This window comes from Miscanthus floridulus, chromosome 10 (assembly GCF_019320115.1).
Source record: "Miscanthus floridulus cultivar M001 chromosome 10, ASM1932011v1, whole genome shotgun sequence".
Lineage (NCBI taxonomy): Eukaryota > Viridiplantae > Streptophyta > Magnoliopsida > Poales > Poaceae > Miscanthus > Miscanthus floridulus.
Window position 1 is genome coordinate 94,572,513 of NC_089589.1, and position 15,310 is coordinate 94,587,822.

Consider the following 15,310-nt stretch of genomic DNA (forward strand, 5'->3'; position numbering starts at 1 on the left):
TCCAAGCACTTGATCATCACCATGGCATCACCATCATCATGTTATGATCTTCATTTGCTTCACCATTTGGAATGTGCTACCTGTCTCATGAACACTTTGATAAACTAGGTTAGCACTTAGGGTTTCATCAATTTACCAAAACCAAACTAGAGCTTTCAGCGAGTCGCTGACCTCCAAATAGAGGGGCTCTCCTTTCGACAGACTGAGAATGAGTCTATAGGAACTACCTGAACAAGGTTTTCCATGTTGATTAATTTTGTCCCAAACTTGTCTATACCCGACTGTTTACTTTTGCTACATTTTTTGTTGGGTCTTAGCAAGGAATCTGCCCTATACTTGGATTTAGACATTGGAGGTTCATTCTCTCACAAAGACACAATGGAAGGAAGACAAATTCTAAACCACTTTCTTGAAAACAATCACTATGCCGATTATCTTAGCAAACAATTCAGGGTTATCCTAAAACTAGAAGAAACCTCAACAACTGAGCCTAAACCTTTAGATTCTTTTGTTGAGCCCTCTCCTGAACCATTGCTAAACCCACAACTTTTGGAGGATGAAGAAATTCAACCTTTGAAGCTGCCTTTTGGTCTTCCACCCAAAACAGAGCCCTTAGAAAAGTCCTTTCTAGAAACAAAGGTGAAGGACTTAACTTCAATTCTTAGTGACCAATGGTTTAGGGAAACAAAGCTTTCTCCTGTGTTTCAATTGTGTACACCTTTCTCAACTATTTCTTTCACTAACAAATACTTTCTCAAAGAAGCCCTCTGTAACCCCACTTTTGGCCTAAACATCATGTCAGCCCTGCTAGCATCTAGACTTTTCTTCAAGAGTCCCTCTGGATTTCTTTTAGAATGCAAGGGTGTTCTTTGCAAGAACTCTATCCGACTTGATGCTATTGAGGTGCTCCTTGATTTTCATATTCTCAAAATTCCTAACTTTGATATCACGTGATAGGACATCCCAACGAGAAACTTCTTACCAAATCAAAGAAAGTTTAAAGATTAAAATGCAATCTGATAGTTCATAGAAGGATTTGAGCCCAAAATACAAAGATTATAGGATTAATGATCACTTTGATATAGTTCTATGTTAAAACTGAGCCTAAAAGGAAATAAAATGAGAATTAAAGTGGTCATTTTAAAAGTTTAGGGACCAAACTCAGTCTCGATCTCTCGGATGATAGTTGTAGGACCAAAAGGACTATTCTGCCATTTCCAAATGGCACAACTGTCCATGTATTATTTATAAGGTACTTCCTCAACTGGGAATAAATCGCCGCCCTCCCAGCGATCGGACTACTGTGCACCAATGTTCTTTTACTGTTTTCCGGCCGTTTTTAAATAGCAATCGGACCACAGTTTCCCACTTTTAAACACTGTTTTAAGTGCTGTTTCTTCTTGTTCACGGACAATGTTCATCACCGATATATATACGGGCGCAGCGGAGCGTGCCTGATTGGGCTAGTTTATCCATCAGCCACTTTGTCCTCGTTGAAATTCCTTTTCGGTTGGAATAGTTTTGTTGGATTTCGAATCAAATGGCTCAAACTTTAAAAAGTACAATACAAGCTGCCATATAAGCTGTTGGCCGTTATATTAAGCTAGCATATGCATTATTTTCATGTGAATGGATCAGCCACTTTGTCCTCGTAGAAATTCCTTTTCGGTTGGAATAGTTTTGTTGGATTTCGAATCAAATGGCTCAAGAAGTACTTAAAGTGTACATTAAAAAGTAGAGTACAAGTTGCTGTATAAGCTGTTGGCCGCTAGTAAGCTAGCATATGCATTATTTTCACGTGAATGGACACAGTATATATAACGTCGAGTCACTGCTTAAATATAAGCCCTACAAGCTCAGCTTCTTTAGGTCAGGCAAAAGCCATGGCGAGAAGCAGTGCCCATTCGGCCACCGTCCTGCATGACATCCATCAAAGACAGCGAGCCGATGGCCCCGCGGCCATTCTGGGCATCGGCACGGCAAACCCGACGAACTGCGTGCTACAAGACCAGTTCGCGGACTGGTTATTTCGCGTCACCAAGAGCGAGCACCTCGCCGAGCTCAAGGCCAAGACGAAGAAGATTTGTGAGAATTTACCTCTGTTTAATTGACGGAAACATCCCACGGAAAGAACCAGAAAACTGTTTGACGTAATCACAATATATATGATTATATTCTCGCCTCGCACGCAGGTGACAAATCAGGCATCACGAAGCGCTATTTCTACCACACCGAGGAGATCATCAGCAGCCACCCGGAGTTGATCGACGGCGCGCTGCCGTCGCTCACAACGCGGCTGGGCATCATCGAGGATGCTGCGCCCAAGCTCGCAGCGGAGGCAGCAACAAGGGCGATCGCGGACTGGGGCCGGCCGGCCGCCGACATCACGCACCTCGTGGTGGCCACCAACTCCGGCGCCAGGCTGGCGCCGACCTGCGGCTTGCGGGGCTGCTGGGCCTCCGCCCGACCGTGCGCCGCACCCTGCTCGACCTTGTCATCACCATGACCCTGCTCAGCGACGGCGCTGGCGCTGTCATCGTCGGCGCCGACCCGGCAAGCAGCCCCATGGCTATGGAGCGCCCCATCTTCCACATGGTATCTGCCTCGCAGACGACGTTGCTCGGCACAGACCAGGCAGTAGTAATGAATCTCAGAGAGAACGGCCTCGTCGACCATCACTTGTCCGTCGAGGTGCCCCCGCTTGTCCGAGGCAGCATAAAGAAGTGCTTAGCTGACACGCTAGCACCACTAGGCCTCTTGAACGCGAGCGACGACGGTGGCTGGAATGGGCTCTTCTGGGCGCTGCACCCAGGCGGCCGTGCGATCTTGGATAGCTACGAAGCCGCTCTCGGTCTGGACCCGGGGAAGCTTGCGGCCAGCCGGCACGTGCTAAGTGAGTACGGCAACATGATGGGCGCGGCGATCATCTTTGTTCTCGACGAGAGGTGGAAGGGGAAGGCTATATGTGGAGGGGGTTATGGTGGTTGAGGTGAAAATGGTAGGTAGAAGTAATTATAATCATGGGTTGGGCCCTAACAGAGTATTACCATTCACACTAGTTCCTGGGTTCTTTATAATACCAGATTACTACAGTTGTAGGAGTCTAATCATAGTATCACATCCTAGCATCTGCCCATTCCAAGGACATGGCTATTCGAATAGATTCATTAAACTCTATAGAGGTGTACAAATTTTCCCACAAGATAGACACAGTCCGACACGATCGTCATGACTTAGACAGGTCTAACGAGACCTCGTACCCGAAGGGACGCATCCTCAAATTTCCATATAACTCTACCGAGGCTTTTCAGGGGTTAGAAAAACACACTAATCTTGGGAGGATACAAAATCGTCCCATCTCATAATCCTGAATGATACCACATCATCCCATCATACAATCTCGGACGATACCACATCATCGCAACATAATAGTGTCGATGATACAAAATCATCAAAATAAACAATAATAATATGGGCTCGAACGCGGCCAAGTCAAGGGGCTTAACGTGGAGGATCACGTAGCAACCACGCCAACCGGACCACAGAAGATCACATAGCATCCGTGTCTTCTCCTGATATCCCGCTGCCAACATCGGCCTCCTAGGAGAAATTATACTTCTATGTAACTGGACGTGAGATCAGGGCTACCCATATAGACTTGTGGTTGTACGTAATATCGCACTAGGCGAGAGGGACTACGAACCGATCCTTATATGACTGAGACGAGTATCTCCCAGCAGGAACCCTCACTAGTCGAACCTGCCAAGGTAACTTGTGCCACACAAATCACCCCTCACTCGCCCCCTGTCGGGGTTTAGTCCAGTTTTACTATTTTCAGTTTCATAGTTATTATCCTCAAGTTCATAAAGCTCATATCATATTAAGGTAATTATTTACCATATCATCATTATTCACATTATCATAGTCAAGCTCATAATTCCATTAATTTACAATGAGGATTTAAGTATTATAAGTTAGGTTTATTAATTGGTGGGGATGGGGTATGGTGGGTTTATGGTGGAGGCTAGCAAAATGTGGTGGTGGTGGAAGGGAGGTGGTTAAGGGATGGTATATAGAGTGAAGGGGAAAGAGGCAGGTGGGTGTTAGGACTTGCCTCCATTCATTGATGATCATATCTTTGTCCAATTCCTATGTCTCTTGCTCCTGTCTTCTGGACTCCATCAGGTTCTCTCCACGTCTTCTATCCTACGCAGTCTAGCGTCGATAAGGAAGAAACACAAACACGAAAAATAACAAGTAAAGCATGTAAACAAGCATAGGCAATCAAGGTGAAAGAAACGATCCTAGATGGGTTGGTCCTATTGGGTGATAGGTTATTATCTAGGTTATCATTATTATGTCAATTTGAAGTAAGGTTTGGATGAAGGGATTTCATCCATAGGGTAGGGTTTCTACGGGCTAGGTTAAAGGGGGTGGTTGGTCTGGTGGAAAACCATACCACATTATTAGGGTTCACTATTTTGTGAATCTGAAAGAGAAAGCCTGACTAAGTCATCATAGATGGTTGGTCTGATCTCTACAGGTCCATCAGGGTTAGTGGCACATACGCACATGCATATGTATGTGCCTCAATTTAGTCAGAATAGAAATAGGCGGGAAGTAAAGTTAGCCATACATAGGCGTATACCCAGGTATCAGGCATATCCTTGTATGTATATGTTTCTATTCATTTTAGGTGGTTGGGTATGGTTATATTCGAGTATGTGTCATGGTGCACACACATACGCGAATATACGGGGCTAGCTACTACTACGGTGATAGATGCTACTAAGGGTTATTATTAGATAAAAGAAATGAAAATCAAACATATCTATAATTTAAATGGGCACCAAAATTTAGGAAAAAGCAATTGAATATGGAGGGTTTCATTTTAAAAGATTTCTAGTGAAGGAATCACGAAATTCAGAATTAAGACGGAGAAGAGATAAATTATTAAAGTTTAACGTCTAAACACGAATGGAAGGAAACATGGAAATTATTTCTAGAATTTTATGCAAAATGACTAGAAAATATTTAGGTAAGTTCTAGGGTGACTCTAGTTTATTTGAGAATTTTTTGAGAATTCTTCTGTAACTAAAAAGGCATACCTTTCACTCTCCTGTGTACGTTTCCCGTGTGTGCCTAACATTTTCCCTACGCCATAGTGGCTGACGCGTGGGCCCGAAGGGTTGACGTGTCGCGCCTTGGTTGGTCGTGGAGTCGGGCCTTGGATGCTATATGTGGAGGGGGTTATGGTGGTTGAGGTGAAAATGGTAGGTAGAAGTAATTATAATCATGGGTTGGGCCCTAACAGAGTATTACCATTCACACCAGTTCCTGGGTTCTTTATAATACCAGATTACTACAGTTGTAGGAGTCTAATCATAGTATCACATCCTAGCATCTGCCCATTCCAAGGACATGGCTATTCGAATAGATTCATTAAACTCTATAGAGGTGTACAAATTTTTCCACAAGATAGACACAGTCCGACACCATCGTCATGGCTTAGACAGGTCTAACGAGACCTCGTACCCGAAGGGACGCATCCTCAAATTTCCATATAACTCTACCGAGGCTTCTCAGGGGTTAGAAAAACACACTAATCTTGGGAGGATACAAAATCGTCCCATCTCATAATCCTGAATGATACCACATCATCCCATCATACAATCTCGGACGATACCACATCATCGCAACATAATAGTGTCGATGATACAAAATCATCAAAATAAACAATAATAATATGGGCTCGAACGCGGCCAAGTCAAGGGGCTTAACATGGAGGATCACGTAGCAACCACGCCAACCGGACCACAGAAGATCACATAGCATCCGTGTCTTCTCCTGATATCCCGCTGCCAACATCGGCCTCCTAGGAGAAATTATACTTCTATGTAACTGGACGTGAGATCAGGGCTACCCATATAGACTTGTGGTTGTACGTAATATCGCACTAGGCGAGAGGGACTACGAACCGATCCTTATATGACCGAGACGAGTATCTCCCAGCAGGAACCCTCACTAGTCGAACCTGCCAAGGTAACTTGTGCCACACAAATCACCCCTCACTCGCCCCCTGTCGGGGTTTAGTCCAGTTTTACTATTTTTAGTTTCATAGTTATTATCCTCAAGTTCATAAAGCTCATATCATATTAAGGTAATTATTTACCATATCATCATTATTCGCATTATCATAGTCAAGCTCATAATTCCATTAATTTACAATGAGGATTTAAGTATTATAAGTTAGGTTTATTAATTGGTGGAGATGGGGTATGGTGGGTTTATGGTGGAGGCTAGCAAAATGTGGTGGTGGTGGAAGGGAGGTGGTTAAGGGATGGTATATAGAGTGAAGGGGAAAGAGGCAGGTGGGTGTTAGGACTTGCCTCCATTCATTGATGATCATATCTTTGTCCAATTCCTATGTCTCTTGTTCCTGTCTTCTGGACTCCATCAGGTTCTCTCCACGTCTTCTATCCTACGCAGTCTAGCGTCGATAAGCAAGAAACACAAACACGAAAAATAACAAGTAAAGCATGTAAACAAGCATAGGCAATCAAGGTGAAAGAAACGATCCTAGATGGGTTGGTCCTATTGGGTGATAGGTTATTATCTAGGTTATCATTATTATGTCAATTTGAAGTAAGGTTTGGATGAAGGGATTTCATCCATAGGGTAGGGTTTCTACGGGCTAGGTTAAAGGGGGTGGTTGGTCTGGTGGAAAACCATACCACATTATTAGGGTTCACTATTTTGTGAATCTGAAAGAGAAAGCCTGACTAAGTCATCATAGATGGTTGGTCTGATCTCTACAGGTCCATCAGGGTTAGTGGCACATACGCACATGCATATGTATGTGCCTCAATTTAGTCAGAATAGAAATAGGCGGGAAGTAAAGTTAGCCATACATAGGCGTATACCCAGGTATCAGGCATATCCTTGTATGTATATGTTTCTATTCATTTTAGGTGGTTGGGTATGGTTATATTCGAGTATGTGTCATGGTGCACACACATACGCGAATATACGGGGCTAGCTACTACTACGGTGGTAGATGCTACTTAGGGTTATTATTAGATAAAAGAAATGAAAATCAAACATATCTATAATTTAAATGGGCACCAAAATTTAGGAAAAAGCAATTGAATATGGAGGGTTTCATTTTAAAAGATTTCTAGTGAAGGAATCACGAAATTCAGAATTAAGACGGAGAAGAGATAAATTATTAAAGTTTAACGTCTAAACACGAATGGAAGGAAACATGGAAATTATTTCTAGAATTTTATGCAAAATGACTAGAAAATATTTAGGTAAGTTCTAGGGTGACTCTAGTTTATTTTAGAATTTTTTGAGAATTCTTTTGTAACTAAAAAGGCTTACCTTTCACTCTCCTGTGTACGTTTCCCGTGTGTGCCTAACATTTTCCCTACGCCATAGTGGCTGACGTGTGGGCCCGAAGGGTTGACGTGTCGCGCCTTGGTTGGTCGTGGAGTCGGGCCTTGGATGCTATATGTGGAGGGGGTTATGGTGGTTGTGGTGAAAATGGTAGGTAGAAGTAATTATAATCATGGGTTGGGCCCTAACAGAGTATTACCATTCACACCAGTTCCTGGGTTCTTTATAATACCAGATTACTACAGTTGTAGGAGTCTAATCATAGTATCACATCCTAGCATCTGCCCATTCCAAGGACATGGCTATTCGAATAGATTCATTAAACTCTATAGAGGTGTACAAATTTTCCCACAAGATAGACACAGTCCGACACTATCGTCATGGCTTAGACAGGTCTAACGAGACCTCGTACCCGAAGGGACGCATCCTCAAATTTCCATATAACTCTACCGAGGCTTCTCAGGGGTTAGAAAAACACACTAATCTTGGGAGGATACAAAATCGTCCCATCTCATAATCCTGAATGATACCACATCATCCCATCATACAATCTCGGACGATACCACATCATCGCAACATAATAGTGTCGATGATACAAAATCATCAAAATAAACAATAATAATATGGGCTCGAACGCGGCCAAGTCAAGGGGCTTAACGTGGAGGATCACGTAGCAACCACGCCAACCGGACCACAGAAGATCACATAGCATCCGTGTCTTCTCCTGATATCCCGCTGCCAACATCGGCCTCCTAGGAGAAATTATACTTCTATGTAACTGGACGTGAGATCAGGGCTACCCATATAGACTTGTGGTTGTACGTAATATCGCACTAGGCGAGAGGGACTACGAACCGATCCTTATATGACTGAGACGAGTATCTCCCAGCAGGAACCCTCACTAGTCGAACCTGCCAAGGTAACTTGTGCCACACAAATCACCCCTCACTCGCCCCCTGTCGGGGTTTAGTCCAGTTTTACTATTTTCAGTTTCATAGTTATTATCCTCAAGTTCATAAAGCTCATATCATATTAAGGTAATTATTTACCATATCATCATTATTCACATTATCATAGTCAAGCTCATAATTCCATTAATTTACAATGAGGATTTAAGTATTATAAGTTAGGTTTATTAATTGGTGGGGATGGGGTATGGTGGGTTTATGGTGGAGGCTAGCAAAATGTGGTGGTGGTGGAAGGGAGGTGGTTAAGGGATGGTATATAGAGTGAAGGGGAAAGAGGCAGGTGGGTGTTAGGACTTGCCTCCATTCATTGATGATCATATCTTTGTCCAATTCCTATGTCTCTTGCTCCTGTCTTCTGGACTCCATCAGGTTCTCTCCACGTCTTCTATCCTACGCAGTCTAGCGTCGATAAGGAAGAAACACAAACACGAAAAATAACAAGTAAAGCATGTAAACAAGCATAGGCAATCAAGGTGAAAGAAACGATCCTAGATGGGTTGGTCCTATTGGGTGATAGGTTATTATCTAGGTTATCATTATTATGTCAATTTGAAGTAAGGTTTGGATGAAGGGATTTCATCCATAGGGTAGGGTTTCTACGGGCTAGGTTAAAGGGGGTGGTTGGTCTGGTGGAAAACCATACCACATTATTAGGGTTCACTATTTTGTGAATCTGAAAGAGAAAGCCTGACTAAGTCATCATAGATGGTTGGTCTGATCTCTACAGGTCCATCAGGGTTAGTGGCACATACGCACATGCATATGTATGTGCCTCAATTTAGTCAGAATAGAAATAGGCGGGAAGTAAAGTTAGCCATACATAGGCGTATACCCAGGTATCAGGCATATCCTTGTATGTATATGTTTCTATTCATTTTAGGTGGTTGGGTATGGTTATATTCGAGTATGTGTCATGGTGCACACACATACGCGAATATACGGGGCTAGCTACTACTACGGTGATAGATGCTACTAAGGGTTATTATTAGATAAAAGAAATGAAAATCAAACATATCTATAATTTAAATGGGCACCAAAATTTAGGAAAAAGCAATTGAATATGGAGGGTTTCATTTTAAAAGATTTCTAGTGAAGGAATCACGAAATTCAGAATTAAGACGGAGAAGAGATAAATTATTAAAGTTTAACGTCTAAACACGAATGGAAGGAAACATGGAAATTATTTCTAGAATTTTATGCAAAATGACTAGAAAATATTTAGGTAAGTTCTAGGGTGACTCTAGTTTATTTGAGAATTTTTTGAGAATTCTTCTGTAACTAAAAAGGCATACCTTTCACTCTCCTGTGTACGTTTCCCGTGTGTGCCTAACATTTTCCCTACGCCATAGTGGCTGACGCGTGGGCCCGAAGGGTTGACGTGTCGCGCCTTGGTTGGTCGTGGAGTCGGGCCTTGGATGCTATATGTGGAGGGGGTTATGGTGGTTGAGGTGAAAATGGTAGGTAGAAGTAATTATAATCATGGGTTGGGCCCTAACAGAGTATTACCATTCACACCAGTTCCTGGGTTCTTTATAATACCAGATTACTACAGTTGTAGGAGTCTAATCATAGTATCACATCCTAGCATCTGCCCATTCCAAGGACATGGCTATTCGAATAGATTCATTAAACTCTATAGAGGTGTACAAATTTTCCCACAAGATAGACACAGTCCGACACCATCGTCATGGCTTAGACAGGTCTAACGAGACCTCGTACCCGAAGGGACGCATCCTCAAATTTCCATATAACTCTACCGAGGCTTCTCAGGGGTTAGAAAAACACACTAATCTTGGGAGGATACAAAATCGTCCCATCTCATAATCCTGAATGATACCACATCATCCCATCATACAATCTCGGACGATACCACATCATCGCAACATAATAGTGTCGATGATACAAAATCATCAAAATAAACAATAATAATATGGGCTCGAACGCGGCCAAGTCAAGGGGCTTAACATGGAGGATCACGTAGCAACCACGCCAACCGGACCACAGAAGATCACATAGCATCCGTGTCTTCTCCTGATATCCCGCTGCCAACATCGGCCTCCTAGGAGAAATTATACTTCTATGTAACTGGACGTGAGATCAGGGCTACCCATATAGACTTGTGGTTGTACGTAATATCGCACTAGGCGAGAGGGACTACGAACCGATCCTTATATGACCGAGACGAGTATCTCCCAGCAGGAACCCTCACTAGTCGAACCTGCCAAGGTAACTTGTGCCACACAAATCACCCCTCACTCGCCCCCTGTCGGGGTTTAGTCCAGTTTTACTATTTTTAGTTTCATAGTTATTATCCTCAAGTTCATAAAGCTCATATCATATTAAGGTAATTATTTACCATATCATCATTATTCGCATTATCATAGTCAAGCTCATAATTCCATTAATTTACAATGAGGATTTAAGTATTATAAGTTAGGTTTATTAATTGGTGGAGATGGGGTATGGTGGGTTTATGGTGGAGGCTAGCAAAATGTGGTGGTGGTGGAAGGGAGGTGGTTAAGGGATGGTATATAGAGTGAAGGGGAAAGAGGCAGGTGGGTGTTAGGACTTGCCTCCATTCATTGATGATCATATCTTTGTCCAATTCCTATGTCTCTTGTTCCTGTCTTCTGGACTCCATCAGGTTCTCTCCACGTCTTCTATCCTACGCAGTCTAGCGTCGATAAGCAAGAAACACAAACACGAAAAATAACAAGTAAAGCATGTAAACAAGCATAGGCAATCAAGGTGAAAGAAACGATCCTAGATGGGTTGGTCCTATTGGGTGATAGGTTATTATCTAGGTTATCATTATTATGTCAATTTGAAGTAAGGTTTGGATGAAGGGATTTCATCCATAGGGTAGGGTTTCTACGGGCTAGGTTAAAGGGGGTGGTTGGTCTGGTGGAAAACCATACCACATTATTAGGGTTCACTATTTTGTGAATCTGAAAGAGAAAGCCTGACTAAGTCATCATAGATGGTTGGTCTGATCTCTACAGGTCCATCAGGGTTAGTGGCACATACGCACATGCATATGTATGTGCCTCAATTTAGTCAGAATAGAAATAGGCGGGAAGTAAAGTTAGCCATACATAGGCGTATACCCAGGTATCAGGCATATCCTTGTATGTATATGTTTCTATTCATTTTAGGTGGTTGGGTATGGTTATATTCGAGTATGTGTCATGGTGCACACACATACGCGAATATACGGGGCTAGCTACTACTACGGTGGTAGATGCTACTTAGGGTTATTATTAGATAAAAGAAATGAAAATCAAACATATCTATAATTTAAATGGGCACCAAAATTTAGGAAAAAGCAATTGAATATGGAGGGTTTCATTTTAAAAGATTTCTAGTGAAGGAATCACGAAATTCAGAATTAAGACGGAGAAGAGATAAATTATTAAAGTTTAACGTCTAAACACGAATGGAAGGAAACATGGAAATTATTTCTAGAATTTTATGCAAAATGACTAGAAAATATTTAGGTAAGTTCTAGGGTGACTCTAGTTTATTTTAGAATTTTTTGAGAATTCTTCTGTAACTAAAAAGGCTTACCTTTCACTCTCCTGTGTACGTTTCCCGTGTGTGCCTAACATTTTCCCTACGCCATAGTGGCTGACGTGTGGGCCCGAAGGGTTGACGTGTCGCGCCTTGGTTGGTCGTGGAGTCGGGCCTTGGATGCTATATGTGGAGGGGGTTATGGTGGTTGTGGTGAAAATGGTAGGTAGAAGTAATTATAATCATGGGTTGGGCCCTAACAGAGTATTACCATTCACACCAGTTCCTGGGTTCTTTATAATACCAGATTACTACAGTTGTAGGAGTCTAATCATAGTATCACATCCTAGCATCTGCCCATTCCAAGGACATGGCTATTCGAATAGATTCATTAAACTCTATAGAGGTGTACAAATTTTCCCACAAGATAGACACAGTCCGACACTATCGTCATGGCTTAGACAGGTCTAACGAGACCTCGTACCCGAAGGGACGCATCCTCAAATTTCCATATAACTCTACCGAGGCTTCTCAGGGGTTAGAAAAACACACTAATCTTGGGAGGATACAAAATCGTCCCATCTCATAATCCTGAATGATACCACATCATCCCATCATACAATCTCGGACGATACCACATCATCGCAACATAATAGTGTCGATGATACAAAATCATCAAAATAAACAATAATAATATGGGCTCGAACGCGGCCAAGTCAAGGGGCTTAACGTGGAGGATCACGTAGCAACCACGCCAACCGGACCACAGAAGATCACATAGCATCCGTGTCTTCTCCTGATATCCCGCTGCCAACATCGGCCTCCTAGGAGAAATTATACTTCTATGTAACTGGACGTGAGATCAGGGCTACCCATATAGACTTGTGGTTGTACGTAATATCGCACTAGGCGAGAGGGACTACGAACCGATCCTTATATGACCGAGACGAGTATCTCCCAGCAGGAACCCTCACTAGTCGAACCTGCCAAGGTAACTTGTGCCACACAAATCACCCCTCACTCGCCCCCTGTCGGGGTTTAGTCCAGTTTTACTATTTTCAGTTTCATAGTTATTATCCTCAAGTTCATAAAGCTCATATCATATTAAGGTAATTATTTACCATATCATCATTATTCGCATTATCATAGTCAAGCTCATAATTCCATTAATTTACAATGAGGATTTAAGTATTATAAGTTAGGTTTATTAATTGGTGGAGATGGGGTATGGTGAGTTTATGGTGGAGGCTAGCAAAATGTGGTGGTGGTGGAAGGGGGGTGGTTAAGGGATGGTATATAGAGTGAAGGGGAAAGAGGCAGGTGGGTGTTAGGACTTGCCTCCATTAATTGATGATCATATCTTTGTCCAATTCCTATGTCTCTTGTTCCTGTCTTCTGGACTCCATCAGGTTCTCTCCACGTCTTCTATCCTACGCAGTCTAGCGTCGATAAGCAAGAAACACAAACACGAAAAATAACAAGTAAAGCATGTAAACAAGCATAGGCAATCAAGGTGAAAGAAACGATCCTAGATGGGTTGGTCCTATTGGGTGATAGGTTATTATCTAGGTTATCATTATTATGTCAATTTGAAGTAAGGTTTGGATGAAGGGATTTCATCCATAGGGTAGGGTTTCTACGGGCTAGGTTAAAGGGGGTGGTTGGTCTGGTGGAAAACCATACCACATTATTAGGGTTCACTATTTTGTGAATCTGAAAGAGAAAGCCTGACTAAGTCATCATAGATGGTTGGTCTGATCTCTACAGGTCCATCAGGGTTAGTGGCACATACGCACATGCATATGTATGTGCCTCAATTTAGTCAGAATAGAAATAGGCGGGAAGTAAAGTTAGCCATACATAGGCGTATACCCAGGTATCAGGCATATCCTTGTATGTATATGTTTCTATTCATTTTAGGTGGTTGGGTATGGTTATATTCGAGTATGTGTCATGGTGCACACACATACGCGAATATACGGGGCTAGCTACTACTACGGTGATAGATGCTACTTAGGGTTATTATTAGATAAAAGAAATGAAAATCAAACATATCTATAATTTAAATGGGCACCAAAATTTAGGAAAAAGCAATTGAATATGGAGGGTTTCATTTTAAAAGATTTCTAGTGAAGGAATCACGAAATTCAGAATTAAGACGGAGAAGAGATAAATTATTAAAGTTTAACGTCTAAACACGAATGGAAGGAAACATGGAAATTATTTCTAGAATTTTATGCAAAATGACTAGAAAATATTTAGGTAAGTTCTAGGGTGACTCTAGTTTATTTTAGAATTTTTTGAGAATTCTTCTGTAACTAAAAAGGCTTACCTTTCACTCTCCTGTGTACGTTTCCCGTGTGTGCCTAACATTTTCCCTACGCCATAGTGGCTGACGCGTGGGCCCGAAGGGTTGACGTGTCGCGCCTTGGTTGGTCATGGAGTCGGGCCTTGGATGCCTGTGCCCGTCGGCCCGTCCTCATCTCCCATTCACGCGGTCAACGAGCGAGAGAACAGAGAGACAGAACGAGAGAGAGAGAGAAAGGGTGAGGGAGAGAAAGAGAGAGAGAGGGCAAGGCAGAGGGGGAGGAGGAGGGAGATGGGCGCCGGCGGAGCAGAGCACCGGGCGGCGGCGTTGCTTGGCGGCGTTCTGCCCTAGCGCGGTATAGAGAGAAGGAGAGAAGCAGGGGAGGCGAGGCGGAGGGAGAGCAGAGGAAGGGAGAAGGGGCAGAGCACGGAGGCGTCAGGTGCAGGGCGCGCTCGGCTCCGGCGGGGTCCTGGCCGGGGCGCGGACGACCCTGGGCTCCGGCGCGGCCTTCAGCCCTGACGGCGGCGGCTCTGGGCGGAAGGAGGAGAGCAAGGCAGGGAAGGGAAGGGGGAAGCAGAGCAGAAGAGAGGGAGGGCGACGACGGCAGTGGGAGAGTGGAGCGGAGGGAGAGCATGGGCGACGGCGGCGGCCTCGGTTCCGGCAAGCAGGGGCGAGTGCGGCTTCGGCGACAAAGGCGAGCGCGGCAGTCGAGGCGGAACTGCGGCGTGCCTGAGCTCGAGCTCCAACCTCCGTGCTTGGTGTGGTGCTCGTCGACGGCAGCCATGACCGGCCTTTTATAGGCGCAGAGCAAGGCGGTGGCGAGGGAAATATCTCTCGGCGACCAGCTCAGCGACGCTCCGCTGGTCCAGATAAGATCGCCGCGGGAAGTGACAAGAGAGAGAGGCGGTTCGCGGGACGACGGCGTGCCTCACGTGCTCGGGCGCGGCAGCGGCTTCGCGGCGGCCGCGGATACGCGGAGTCCCCGCGGCGTGCGGGCAACACGGCGCTTGTGCTGCCCGGTCTGGGCCAAGCTGGGCTGGGCCGTGCCCGTTCGGGAGGGAGAGAGCACACAGGGGAGGAGTCTTCCTTTTCTATTCTTGTAAATAATAGATGATGGATTTTCTAT

The 15,310-nt window shown here is 43.9% G+C and overlaps 1 pseudogene; it reads left to right on the forward strand.

Annotated features, from left to right (window-relative positions):
- Positions 1 to 1,862: 1,862 nt before the first annotated feature.
- LOC136485137 (bisdemethoxycurcumin synthase-like) lies at positions 1,863 to 5,429 on the forward strand (annotated as a pseudogene).
- Positions 5,430 to 15,310: the final 9,881 nt, after the last annotated feature.